The sequence below is a fragment of the Bidens hawaiensis genome, unplaced genomic scaffold (assembly GCF_021521415.1).
Source record: "Bidens hawaiensis isolate Kalapana, Puna unplaced genomic scaffold, B.hawaiensis_p1.1 tig00000780_1, whole genome shotgun sequence".
Lineage (NCBI taxonomy): Eukaryota > Viridiplantae > Streptophyta > Magnoliopsida > Asterales > Asteraceae > Bidens > Bidens hawaiensis.
In genome coordinates, this window is record NW_027491045.1 from 3,567,412 (window position 1) to 3,579,589 (window position 12,178).

Below are 12,178 nucleotides of genomic sequence, written 5' to 3' on the forward strand. Positions count from 1 at the left end.
GAAGGGTTAGGCCAGCACATGTCAGCAGTGGAGTACCGAGTCATTCTTAAATATCGGTTAATGATCCCTCTATTCCCAGTTGATGAGCCCTGCCCGGTTTGTCGTAAGGCGTGTTTAGACAATTTTGGTGAACATGCGGTTCATTGCAGAGAACTCCCGGGATTTAAATATAGACATGATTTGGTCAGGGATGTCCTTTTTGACGTGTTAAAACGAGCGGGAATCTCAGCAAGAAAAGAGGCTCCTGTGAATTTCTTGTTGAATCCGCGTGAAGGAAGGTCTACTCTCCGACCAGCGGACATTTTTGTGTTTGGATGGGCCAGGGGGAAGCATGCTTGTGTGGACCTTACTGGGGAGTCCCCTCTTGTCGGGCTTAGGGACACCGGGTTTGTTGCTAGGCAGGCCGTGTTAAAGGCAGAAGCAGGAAAAATTGCTAAGCACGAGAAGGCGTGTGTGGAGAATCAACACGCCTTCATTCCTTTTGCTTTCGATACATTTGGGTCTCTTGCTCCCGATGCTGCTACGTTTCTAAAAAGAGTTCAGCGCGTCGTGCACAGTAACTCAACGACGCCAAAGAACGATAATTTTATTTCAATAGGATCTGTTTTGCCATTCAAAAGGGGGTGGCGGCGCAACTTGTTGCCCGCTTACCTGCCACTTTATTGTAACTGGATCCTTTTATTTGAAATGACAAGTGCAAAAACCGAACCCAAAAAAAAAAATACAATCAATCGGTGAACATGGCCCCAATCCAACACTTGGGTTCAAGCTTGTTTATTAAACGAGCTACAATTTAGGCTACTGCATTATAATCATTCAAGTATCATAATTCAAACATGTAAATGTACTTCACCGTTTCAAACCCAAAACTAAGCCACCACTTCCCTGACAGATTACAATACGAAGAATGCAGTCGACCTTACGTGACTAGCCGAAGTTGATCCCTTGAGCAAGTGGCAGCTCGCTCCCATAGTTGATCGTACTGAAACAAAATATAACTTTTGTAATCATATTTGACACGCTAGTTATATACAAAATACAAATAAAAAAAATAAGACAAAATGCATTGTGGGTCAACCCGACCCTTTTGATCGGTACAAGAGGTTACTCATTTTCCACCTTTTGTCACAAAATAAACAGGTATATGGTGACAAGACTTACCAAGTTGACCGCCTCATATACTGTTTCCAAGAGTCGCTTCCTGCTTCACGACCGCCACCAGTACCCTTTTCCCCACCGAAAGCTCCACCAATTTCGGCACCATTGGTTGGTATATTGGCATTAATAATGCCACAATCACTTCCTTGAGGTCTGCAATAAAAAGAGTACCATATTAGAATCCAAAATTGATTTACTACGTATAAAGATAAGATATTGTTACTCACCCGATCCATTTGAAGATAATCTCGGGCGAGCGGGTGAATATAGAACTAGACAGTCCTTGTGGTACTGAGTTGTTTATTTCAACAGCTTCTTCAAACGTCTGTACAACATGTAGAATATTAGATATATGATTGCATTCATAGATAAATTGCAATAAAAACTGACCTTGAATTTAGGACATATAGGACAGGACCAAAGAGTTCTTCTTTCACGACATCGGCACTCGGTGAGATTTCAACTATTGTGGGTTGTACAAAGTTTCCTTCAGATTCTATAATTGAACCACCTGTGAGGATTTTCCCTCCCTGCAAAAGGGTCAAAATTGTAAATTTTTAGGGGGTTCAAAGGGATCAGGTCAAGTTATATTAAGTATTCAACTAAAGTCACATAAACCACTCTCAAGTATCAAATATTGTCCCAATCTTTATAAAATTTGTTGTATAAAATACTATCGTTTTAACTAAGTGACCTTAATTGAACAACTATAAAACTTAGTTACTAGTTAGTGCTTATTTTTTTCAATCCTTCCAAAAGTCACTTAATTAAATAAAGTGAAAATTCACAATAACACTTCACAAGATTGGAACAATATTGAAACTTGAGTTTCGTTAGAAAAAAAAATGAATTCACTTTGTTGGAACAATATTGAAGCCTGGTTATTGTTTCTGATATTCTCCCATAATATAATGATCCGGTTTTGACAAAAAAAAAAAAGGCATAGATAACTTTGAACAGGTTCAACATATGCCTGATTACAAGATCTAATTTCACCCGCAAATAATAACACCTAATCTTTATTGACCCATACTATTAACAAAAACTTGATAAAACACTCTTCTAATATTGACACAATCAAGTGAACTTCAAAGTTTAGGCATACCTGAGACTTAATAACTTTTATTCCCTTTTCAAAATTCTCCCTTGATGCTCTACTGTGCAACGGTCCAAGCAATGTACCTTTCTCTAAAGGATCCCCAATTTTGACTTGTTTATATGCTTCCAATAATTGACCAACAACAGAGTCATAAACCTTCTCATGAACAAGCTTCATAAAAAAAACATATTAGCATTAAAGAACACCCCTTCAGTAAAACGTACATAAATAAATGAAGAAATTGTTTCATAGTTGAAGTTACCAGTCTACGACATGTTGTGCAGCGTTGACCAGCTGTACCAACAGCAGCAAACAAGACGGACCGGACAGCAAGTTTAATGTCGGCATCATCCATGACTATTAAAGCGTTGTTGCCACTTAATTCAAGCAGGCATTTACCAAATCTTTGACTCACCGTTTGTTGAACCATGAGACCAACTTGCAGTTTGCCATGTGCCACATCTCAAACAATAGCAATATCCAGAAACAAACACCTACACTCATGCATATGGTCTGACAGATGAATTCAGAATGCATAAAAAAGATTTTTTTATATGTATGCTTTACTAAAATCCAACAAATAAAAAAACTCATGATTATGAATTGATAATGGATGCCAATTTTCACTTTTCAGCAAAATACTATTATATAACATTATAACAAATAGATGACTAAGTTACTACCTTTGAACTTCCAGTGAAGGAAACGAGGGGTATACGTGTATCTTTTGCAATAGCTTGACCAATTTCAGCACCCCCACAAAATGAGGTGAAAATAGCAGCTGGTAAATTGTTTTTCACTAGTACTTCTCCAATTAATTTGGTCATTGCTATTGTTATTAAAGGTGTAGTTGGTGCACCTTTCCTGCAATCATACCATATAACAAAATTAAAAAACAATTGGCAAATTATCTTTCTTGAAGAGAGAAATATATATGTAAGATAAAAATGTCATTCTGTCATAATTGTCATTTTGCATCAATTTCTTGTGTAGTTTAGTTCAATCCAGGCTTATTTACACAATTAGCCACTGTCTTCAAAATTTTAAATGTCGAAAATGACATTTTCCAGCCTTTCAATATTATCAGTATAATAGATGAAGACTTGGGTTATAATTGACAAGGATACAAAATACTTTATTGTGAAGACTTACCAAACAACACAATTCCCACAGACTAGAGCAATGCATGCATTCCATCCTAAACAACAGAAATTAATAATTGGTAAAATAAAAAAGCAATAAGAAGTCTATATCAATATATTATTAGTAAGGGCTAAAATGCTCACCAAGAACAGCACATGGAAAATTAAAGGCTGTAATGACACCGACTACTCCGAGGGGATTCCACATCTGTACATAGCTAATAATAAATAAACGTAATAAATGGATACAGATCTAGACATCTAGTAAATTAAATAATTAGACTCACCTCGAGCATCATATGGTTTGGACCTGTCAAAACCAACCAGGATTATTAAAAAATAACAAGAAAGTTTTATGAGATTGTATTTAAAGAAACTATGAATTGGTCACTCTTAGAATACAAAACAATGTATATCATAGTACAACAGTTTACGAAGTTGTAAACGTTTAACTACACTTTACATGACCTTCAACTGGTTTGACCGATTCAACTTGTTGCACTCTGACCCAGGTTTCAAACTCATTGGAGATGAAATAGAACTCAAATTGAAAATTGTAATGTTTCTTTATTTCAAAATAATTGAAAGGAGCTAGAAATAGGGCTTACGTTCGGAAGGTATGACCGATCTGTTTAACTGCTGGCTTAACCCCACTGCAAAGTCGCACATATCAATAACTTCCTGCCATTAACATAAAAATGACCTATAATTAGCTTTCCTAGGTCAAAGTTTGAGCAGAACACAAAGTGAACTAAAGAGGCAAAGAAGCTATGCAAAGTGCATAATGCTTCATAAGCGTAGATAAAATCATCCTCAGAACAGTTCCACAGATGAAAGGAAGATTATTTATTTATCACTTATCAGCCTATATGATTAACAGATGTTGACTTTTTGAGAAAAGGTAAACACATACTTGAACTTACCCTATTCCTTCTGGAAGAATTTTTCCCATTTCAAGTGATAAAAGCCGACCAAGGTACTCGAGCTTGGCTCTCAAAGCATCACCAATCTGTCTAACAATCTCACCTCGTTTTGGTGCAGGAAGCTATAGAAAAAAATACACAACAAATTAACAATTACACAACGGTAAAAGAGATTATAGACCATTCTATTGTACTCATTCTAAAAACATAACAACAAGCTAATTGAGTAGATATGAGAACACCTATAAGAACTATTACTTACTTGCATCCAAATATGTGAGGCTTTAAAACAAGCCTGCATGCCCTCCTCATAATCTTGTAAAGAAGCTTCTACAACTTCAGCAATGGGCTGGATCAGCAAGATAGCAAACAATTAATTTCATAAAAACTTGCTGTTCGAATACAAACTATGGACTGATACAGCCAATATATAACATTAACGATTACTAATAATCTTGGTGTATACTTGTCACTTGCAAGATTAGAGTTCAAAAGACAACTCAGAAATGGAGTTGACCAGTTTCGGATATCTGTTGATTTCGCTTCTGTATTATTCCGCTTCATGAAATTCTTCTTCTAAGTTCTAATACATCCTACATTGACCAATTTCATGGTCATATAGAATTTACATAGAGGAAAAGAACCTCAAATGATCCACAGCAAGATGTTCTCATTTTGATTGCAAATATACAGTTAGAATGAAGATCAATCATGTGGATAACTAGGGAAGTAAACGAGCCGAGCCATTCATGAGCTACTCGAGATCGCATTGATAAAAAAACTCGAAACGAACCGAGCTTTTTCGAGCTTGAGCCTTGCATGGAAGCTAGTATAGGCCCGTCAAGCCTTTACGAGCTCAAGCCTTGCATAAGAAGCTCGTTTAGGCTCGTTGAGCCTTTACGAGCTTTTAGTATTTTTAACTTTGACTTCTTTTGGACTTCTATGTATCAATTTTACACTACATGGTCGAGCTCGAGCCGAGTTTAGGCTCGTCGTTTAAGATTTTCCTCAAAATATATCAAATTAATTAAAACGTATATAAAGTAACTAACAAATAATACATGAGTAAGAGCCAAGCCCGAGCTTGAGAAAACGGCTCGGTGACTCACAAGCCGAGCTCTAGCTTCAGAAAACTAGATCAAAACGAGCCAAGCTCAAGCTCTCGTAAGTCAAAACGAGCCGAGCTCTAGCTTCAGAAAACTAGATCAAAACGAGCCGAGCTCAAGCTCTCGTAAGTCAAAACGATCCGAGCTCATGTCGTTTACACCTCTAATATTCTCAAGCAATTAAGATTAAAAATAAACCGTATAATAAAAACATCAGAGGTTTAATAACCCTAACTCTAGTCTCCAGATTCAATCAAATCATCAAAAAACTTACAATAACTCCAAAATTGATCTAAATCAACCAAAAAATCAATACACAATATCAATCAAACTATCAAACTACCTTATTATTAGCAGGATTAACAGAGGAGACAACAGAACCACTTCCTTTCCAGTAACCGTCGACAAAGCCACCGGAGTTTCGAGGCGCAATGCCGATCTCCGTCAAAAACTCATACTCCTTACCAAAACTCATATCTGCACCAACACACAGTAGTTTATTATTATCTTATCTACACTAACGAAATCAAAATGTATATGTATATGTATATATGTATACTAATTACTAAACTCAAACTGTTAATATCAGTTCAGTATCATGTTGAGAGGTACCTGTAACGGCTTTGAATAACTTGGGCGAAAATGGCAGTGGTTTATGAGATTAAATGAAATGCTGGATATATTATTTATTGTTATTAGTATGGAAAATTCTTAAATGGTATAGAAAAATTAAATGACTCATTAATAAATAATATTCTTAAAATAGATTAATGAAGGGATTTAAAAAGATTTGAATATCGTATGGTCCGTTTAAATTTAAAGTGAATCCGTCTTTCCGTTCAGATTTTAAATAATTTTCTCTTTACGGTCCAAATTTTTAGATTTTTTTTTGTCATTTTTCCTACTCGTCCCTATACAAGTGTGTCATGGTTTGAAAAACACAAAATTTAAAAAAATTTAAATGATTGCATTTTTGTCTTAAAAATGACTATAATACCCTTCACATATATAAAAAGACAAAATTTAAAAAGTTTGAATGGTTGCATTTATGAAAGAGTAAACTTAGAAATTAATTAATAAATTTTAAAAGTGGACATTTGTATGGGATAAACTAAAATGGAAATGTGGACATTTTCAAATGGACGGAGGGAGTAACATTTTGTTCTTTCTCCTTCAACCTCTCTCTTTCTTTTTCTTCATCATCATTATCATCATCATCATCAACATCATCATCATCATCATCATCTTCTTTTTTATTCATTATTATTATCTCCGGCGATTTCTAGAAATCGACTTGCCATCTTCGGTAAACACGGAGTGGCTTAATCGTCAATTTCGTCATCTTCATTATTGTTACAAAAACCATAGTAATGATTATCGATCAACTACGACAAATCTAAGAACTTGGCCGTTTTTCGTTAATGGGTTTTCTGTTTGTTGCCGGTGATGAAGATAAAGAAGAAAAAAAAAATAAGATAAAGGTTTAATTAGAGAGAAAAAAGTGTTAGATAAAAGGACAAAAAAAATTCTAAATATTTGAACGGGAAAGACATGATTCACTTTCAATTTGAACGAATCAGACGATATTCAAATCTTTTTAAATCTCGTCACTCCAGTTCAAATTTATGGCCCGTTCTAAAAATATTAAATTATTAATAGATAATTTAATTATTTTTTTTTTCAAAAGGGTCATTTAGAAAAGGCGTTTTCTATACACACCCTCCATTTTACTAAAACACCCATTAATATGTCCGGTATAGGGCTATACGGGGCGTATAGGTCTCTATATATGCCCTGTATAACACTATACGACGCGTATTAACACCCGTATAACCCCGCGTATAGGCCTATACAGGGCATATAAGGGGGTGTGGGGTTCCCTAGTAGGACCCTTCTTCTTATTATTGATTGTAGCGGATTGGCGTTAGAATGTTAGGTGTACGTGTTGCTGGAGAAGACTGACACAGCAAAAACGGTGAGCAAGTCATGACATGTGATGTGATGGATGGATGAAAGATGAGCATGTCACGTTGGCTAGTAGTTACTAGCTACTTTATAAGAGTACCACGTTGTTTATAGAAGAAAAGTGGCGACAAAAGTTTCATTTTTGTGGGTAGTTATATTCAAACACCTGTCGTCACGGTGTGTTAATAATTCTATACGGTTTGTATAGAGGTTATACGAGTTGTATTGTATAGTTCTCACATGGCTAACTAATGTACGAATGATAACTTTTCCAGTCTATACGGGTCATATAGTCCATATACGAGCCGTATAGGCTTCAAACACCTGACACTCTCCCATCTAAAAAGGACAGAATTTTGCACATATACGACTCGTATAGCCTTAATACGAGCCGTATAGACTCAAATAGTGTCCAAATAACTTATATGGTGTAAAACTTGGTGCAATACCAACTTGAGGACCCGAGTGGTTAATACGAAAAGTATAAGGATGGTACGGAAGATCTCAATTGGCGGTCTGGTGGAGATCCAAAGTTCAGGGACCGAGTTGAATAACTTGGTGTCATAGTTATCTTCTATTTATTATTAAATAAATTAGAAGTTTTGTTTGATTGTGTTTTCTAGTTTGAGTAAGATTAGAATTGTGGTTGCTATATAAACCCATCATTAGGTTTCTTTTGTTAAAAAGTAGAGAGTAGAAAGTATTTTGTTCTTGTTTATTATCAATAGAAAAAAGTCGTATAAACGTGTTATGCAATATCATTTTTAATGTTCTTGATTCACTTGTTTAAAGTTTAACATATGGTGTGGGAACCTATGCCTTTTTTATTGTATTTTTCTTTCTTTTCTTCTAGCAATAAAAGGTGTGTGAACTCATATAACTAGTGGATAGTGATGGAGTCATTAATAATAATAATAATAATAATAAGAGATGAAGATCTGGGTATGCTTGTAAGCTATTGTAAGGTTAGAATTTATGATATAAATTCATATTCCTTGAAATGTGATAAAACCGCAAAGAAACTAAGCATTCAAGGTTTGTAAGGTGGACCAAGTATGACGCTTAAGGACTCTTTTGGCCTAAACACAAGGGAAAATGACTCAAGTGTCTATTTATCAGTTGAAGTAAACAAAATATCTATTTAACCAGCCTTTTTTCATAATGGTCATCACGTCATCCTCGACCTTGTTAACCCACACACGTTTAAATCATTAGCTAACGAGATTTTCAACAAACAAGATTGTGTCACACGTCATTATTGATCAATGGACATAACAAACCATGTAACTATCAAAGCATGATTTCTAAGAGCATTTTGTGTACCATCTTTAGAACAATTACAATGTGTGAACTCTCTCCTAAATCTCTATAAACGATGCCAGACACTTACAAATTGAGTTTCCTGTTTTATAATTATAAGGAGAACCATATTACCTGATAGTGACATATAATGGAATTAAACACAACATTGCTCCCAACGCAGTTTGAAAGAATTTAGGCATGCCATGATCTTGTATTTCTCGTGTATCTCGATTAATAACGCTTTGGCCGCTAGTAGGTCTTTCATCAAGAATCCGAGATAATGCATATATGTAGACGTTCCATCAACAACTTCTCCCACTAAGTTGATTAGAAATGAGTTGGCCTAGATTCGTCGCTTATGATTACTTTTTCTCGTCATATTCGGTCATCAAAGAGCACTTCAAATAGCCAACTCCATTAGCTTGGCACACATTTTTAGCATGATGTGGGAAAATAATGCACCATCAAATTTGTAGGTTGGGTTTGTAACTGTGTATGAGAGCTTAAGAGGTAATTCTATATGACAAATAACACTGATAAATCAAATAGTTAACTATGCAAATTCAAGTATTAACAATGATGGGATGATCCATTAGTATTTGAAAGACTTTACAACCATTTCTCTTGACTAAAATTTACCTTCGACTCCATAGCCGGTGTCATTTTGAAGTTGTGAACCTAGTTATTACAACGAAGACTCATAGCGGATGTGATTGCTCTCAGTGTGACTAATTAGTAAGTTGTGTGTGCACAAGATACACAAGCCTAACGGATTTGGATATCAACTAATACAAATCGAGATCATTATCACATCAGACACATTGATGTTTTGTGTCTTCATGTGAATTGATTATACACTTGTTACTTAAGGCTCACAAAATATGGTCCCCAACTAATATAAGAATACGTGTTTGTTATCATTGATAAATATTCTAACATCTTGACTTGCCACTAGCGAAAAGGTCCACATTGTTCGTTCATAGAGCAAGACATGTGGATCCAAACATATCTCTTCATCTCAAATTGGTATACGATGCAAAGGCGATGATTAAGAGTCATTCTTTTGTGCCGTTGCATATAAAACTAATAAACTAATAGCTTCTAAAAACATATAAGAAAATAATTCTGATGGTGATAGTAGGAAGTTTAGTACAAACATATAAGCTAATAAGCATGTAGCTAGGATTTTTTTTAATTCCTCAAATGCCTAATTAAAACAGGAAAATGGATGAGTGAATTAACAAATGGGTTAGTTGATACATGATTAGAAATAAATTTCATAGTTCAGAGAGAATATAACAAATTGACGCTTTGGCCGAGTGGTTAAGGCGTGTGCCTGCTAAGTACATGGGGTTTCCCCGCGAGAGTTCGAATCTCTCAGGCGTCGAACTTTTTTTAAACCTTTAAAATATTATCAATTCACGTTTTCTGTTTCAAAAGTCAAAAGGGTTACCATAATCTAAAGTCACCATGCATTAAAAAACAATAAATGCATATTTTATTTGCAATTAATAATAACTTTTTAATCACACCATTATAAAAAGAGAAAATTACCTAAATAGCCCTTTTTACGTGAGAGAAACTACAAAATAGCTCGTGAGATTTCATTTTTCCAAAATAGCCCTCGAAATCCAACTTTCACGTGAGATTGTGATTTTCCCCGTGAGTTTTCGTGGACCAATCAAAATCTGCCATGTGTTTTGGATTCCCACCTACCACGCTAGTTTTCTTCCCAAATTTGTCTTAAACGTTAATTTTTACATCAAATCTATTCTAATGAAAACCAACTTTAACATGATGTTTCAAGCTGTTTCCGTCTCCAACATGAGTTTTCAAAAAAGATGGTTTTTGTGTTTTTTAAAATTCATCTCCAAAAATAAATTTCATTTGAATTTCGTCTTTTAAAAAAAATCATATTTATCATCTTCTTCTTCATATTCACCTTCATCTTCATCACCTTAATCATCTTCATATTCACCTTCATCATTATTCCGGTCACCGTCCGCTGGAAACCCCACCACCATCCCACAACGCCGCCCCACGGCACCCTTCCAACCCTCAAGATCCTCAAACCCTAACATCCCCTTCATGTCCTTCGACATCGGCTCATCTCCAGCTTCCACTTCCCAGTTAAACCCCATCTCTGGCAGCATCTCCGCCAACTTCGACGACGAACCACCGTTACTAGAAGAACTCGGTATCAACACCAAACAAGTCTGGCACAAAACCCTCTCAATCCTAAACCCGTTTCGGGTCAAACCCGATCTTCACGAGGACCCGGATCTTTCCGCCCGTTTTTGTTCTTGATGGGTTTTTGTTTCAATTCACGAGGACCCGAAATAATGATGAAGATGAATATGAAGATGATTAATGTAATGAAGATGAAGATGAATATGACGAAGAAGAAGAAGATGATGAATATGATTTTTTTAAGACGAAATTCAAATGAAATTCATCTTTGGAGATGAATTTAAAAAAAAAAACAAAAACCATTTTTTTTGAAAACTCACGTTGGAGACGAAAACAGCTTGAAACATCACGTTAAAGTTGGTTTTCATCAGGATAGATTTAATGTAAAAATTAACGTTTAAGATAGATTTGAGAAGAAAACTAGCGTGGTAGGTGGGAATGCAAAACACATGGCAGATTTTGATTGGTCCACGAAAACTCACGGGGAAAATCCCAATCTCATGTGGAAGTTGGATTTCGAGGGTTATTTTGGGAAAATGAAATCTCACAGGCTATTTTGTAGTTTCTCTCTCATAAAAACGGCTATTTAGGTAATTTTCTCTTATAAAAAACCAGTTGGAAACCCAACCACTTGTATTTTTTTTGCGTGAATATTGACAATTAATGTTTTGAGCTAGGCCTTGTAAGGTTGTCAGTTCAGATCCCGAGCCCATCCGGGTTTTCGTCCCATTGTATGTTACGTCAGAGATTTCCGCTCTTGTGTTGGCACAACGACTGTTAGGGCTGTCACTTTTACCCAAAACCCGAAAAAACTCGTACCCGAACCCGAACTAACCCGGTCCAAAGAACCCGAACCGAAGTAATTCAGGTTGGTTCTTGGGTTTGATTTATAAGTTTTGGGTCAACCCGAAAAACCCGAATAAACTTTTAATTTAAAATTAAATATATTTTTAGCTATAATAGGCTAACTCTTAACCACTAAGGTAATCAGAATCTGGCTCTAATCGATTGTTTTCATTCTAACTATTATGGATTGAGTGTTTATTACTAATTTTATGTTTTTCGTTTATTACTAATAGCAACCGTAATTGAACAACCAAATCACGCCTAATTGAATATGATTATGGTTCGAGTTAGTTGTACTCTTCTTTTGAATTATTTTATTAAGTTATGTTGGTTTATTATTTGATTATTTACGTTATAAACAAAGAAGAATATTTTGTTTTAATTTTAGCATTGTAATTTAATTTTTCTTTTTTGTTTTCTAGGATACTCAAAACCCGATTAACCCAA

General features: G+C 35.3%; 1 non-coding gene and 1 pseudogene across 2 annotated transcripts; one reads left to right on the forward strand and one right to left on the reverse strand.

The window, feature by feature from the left end:
* Positions 1 to 738: 738 nt before the first annotated feature.
* Positions 739 to 6,104, reverse strand: LOC143537006 (aldehyde dehydrogenase family 7 member B4-like; annotated as a pseudogene). Its single transcript, XR_013135976.1, has 15 exons — positions 6,041 to 6,104; positions 5,772 to 5,905; positions 4,585 to 4,671; positions 4,313 to 4,444; positions 4,008 to 4,080; positions 3,687 to 3,709; positions 3,544 to 3,607; positions 3,410 to 3,455; positions 2,919 to 3,121; positions 2,520 to 2,695; positions 2,264 to 2,428; positions 1,545 to 1,688; positions 1,386 to 1,483; positions 1,162 to 1,311; positions 739 to 982 (listed from the first exon to the last, which is right to left on the reverse strand). The product of XR_013135976.1 is annotated as an aldehyde dehydrogenase family 7 member B4-like (transcript).
* A 3,896-nt stretch (positions 6,105 to 10,000) lies between these two features.
* On the forward strand, positions 10,001 to 10,082 carry TRNAS-GCU (transfer RNA serine (anticodon GCU)). The gene has a single exon. It is a non-coding gene; the product is annotated as a tRNA-Ser (tRNA).
* Positions 10,083 to 12,178: the final 2,096 nt, after the last annotated feature.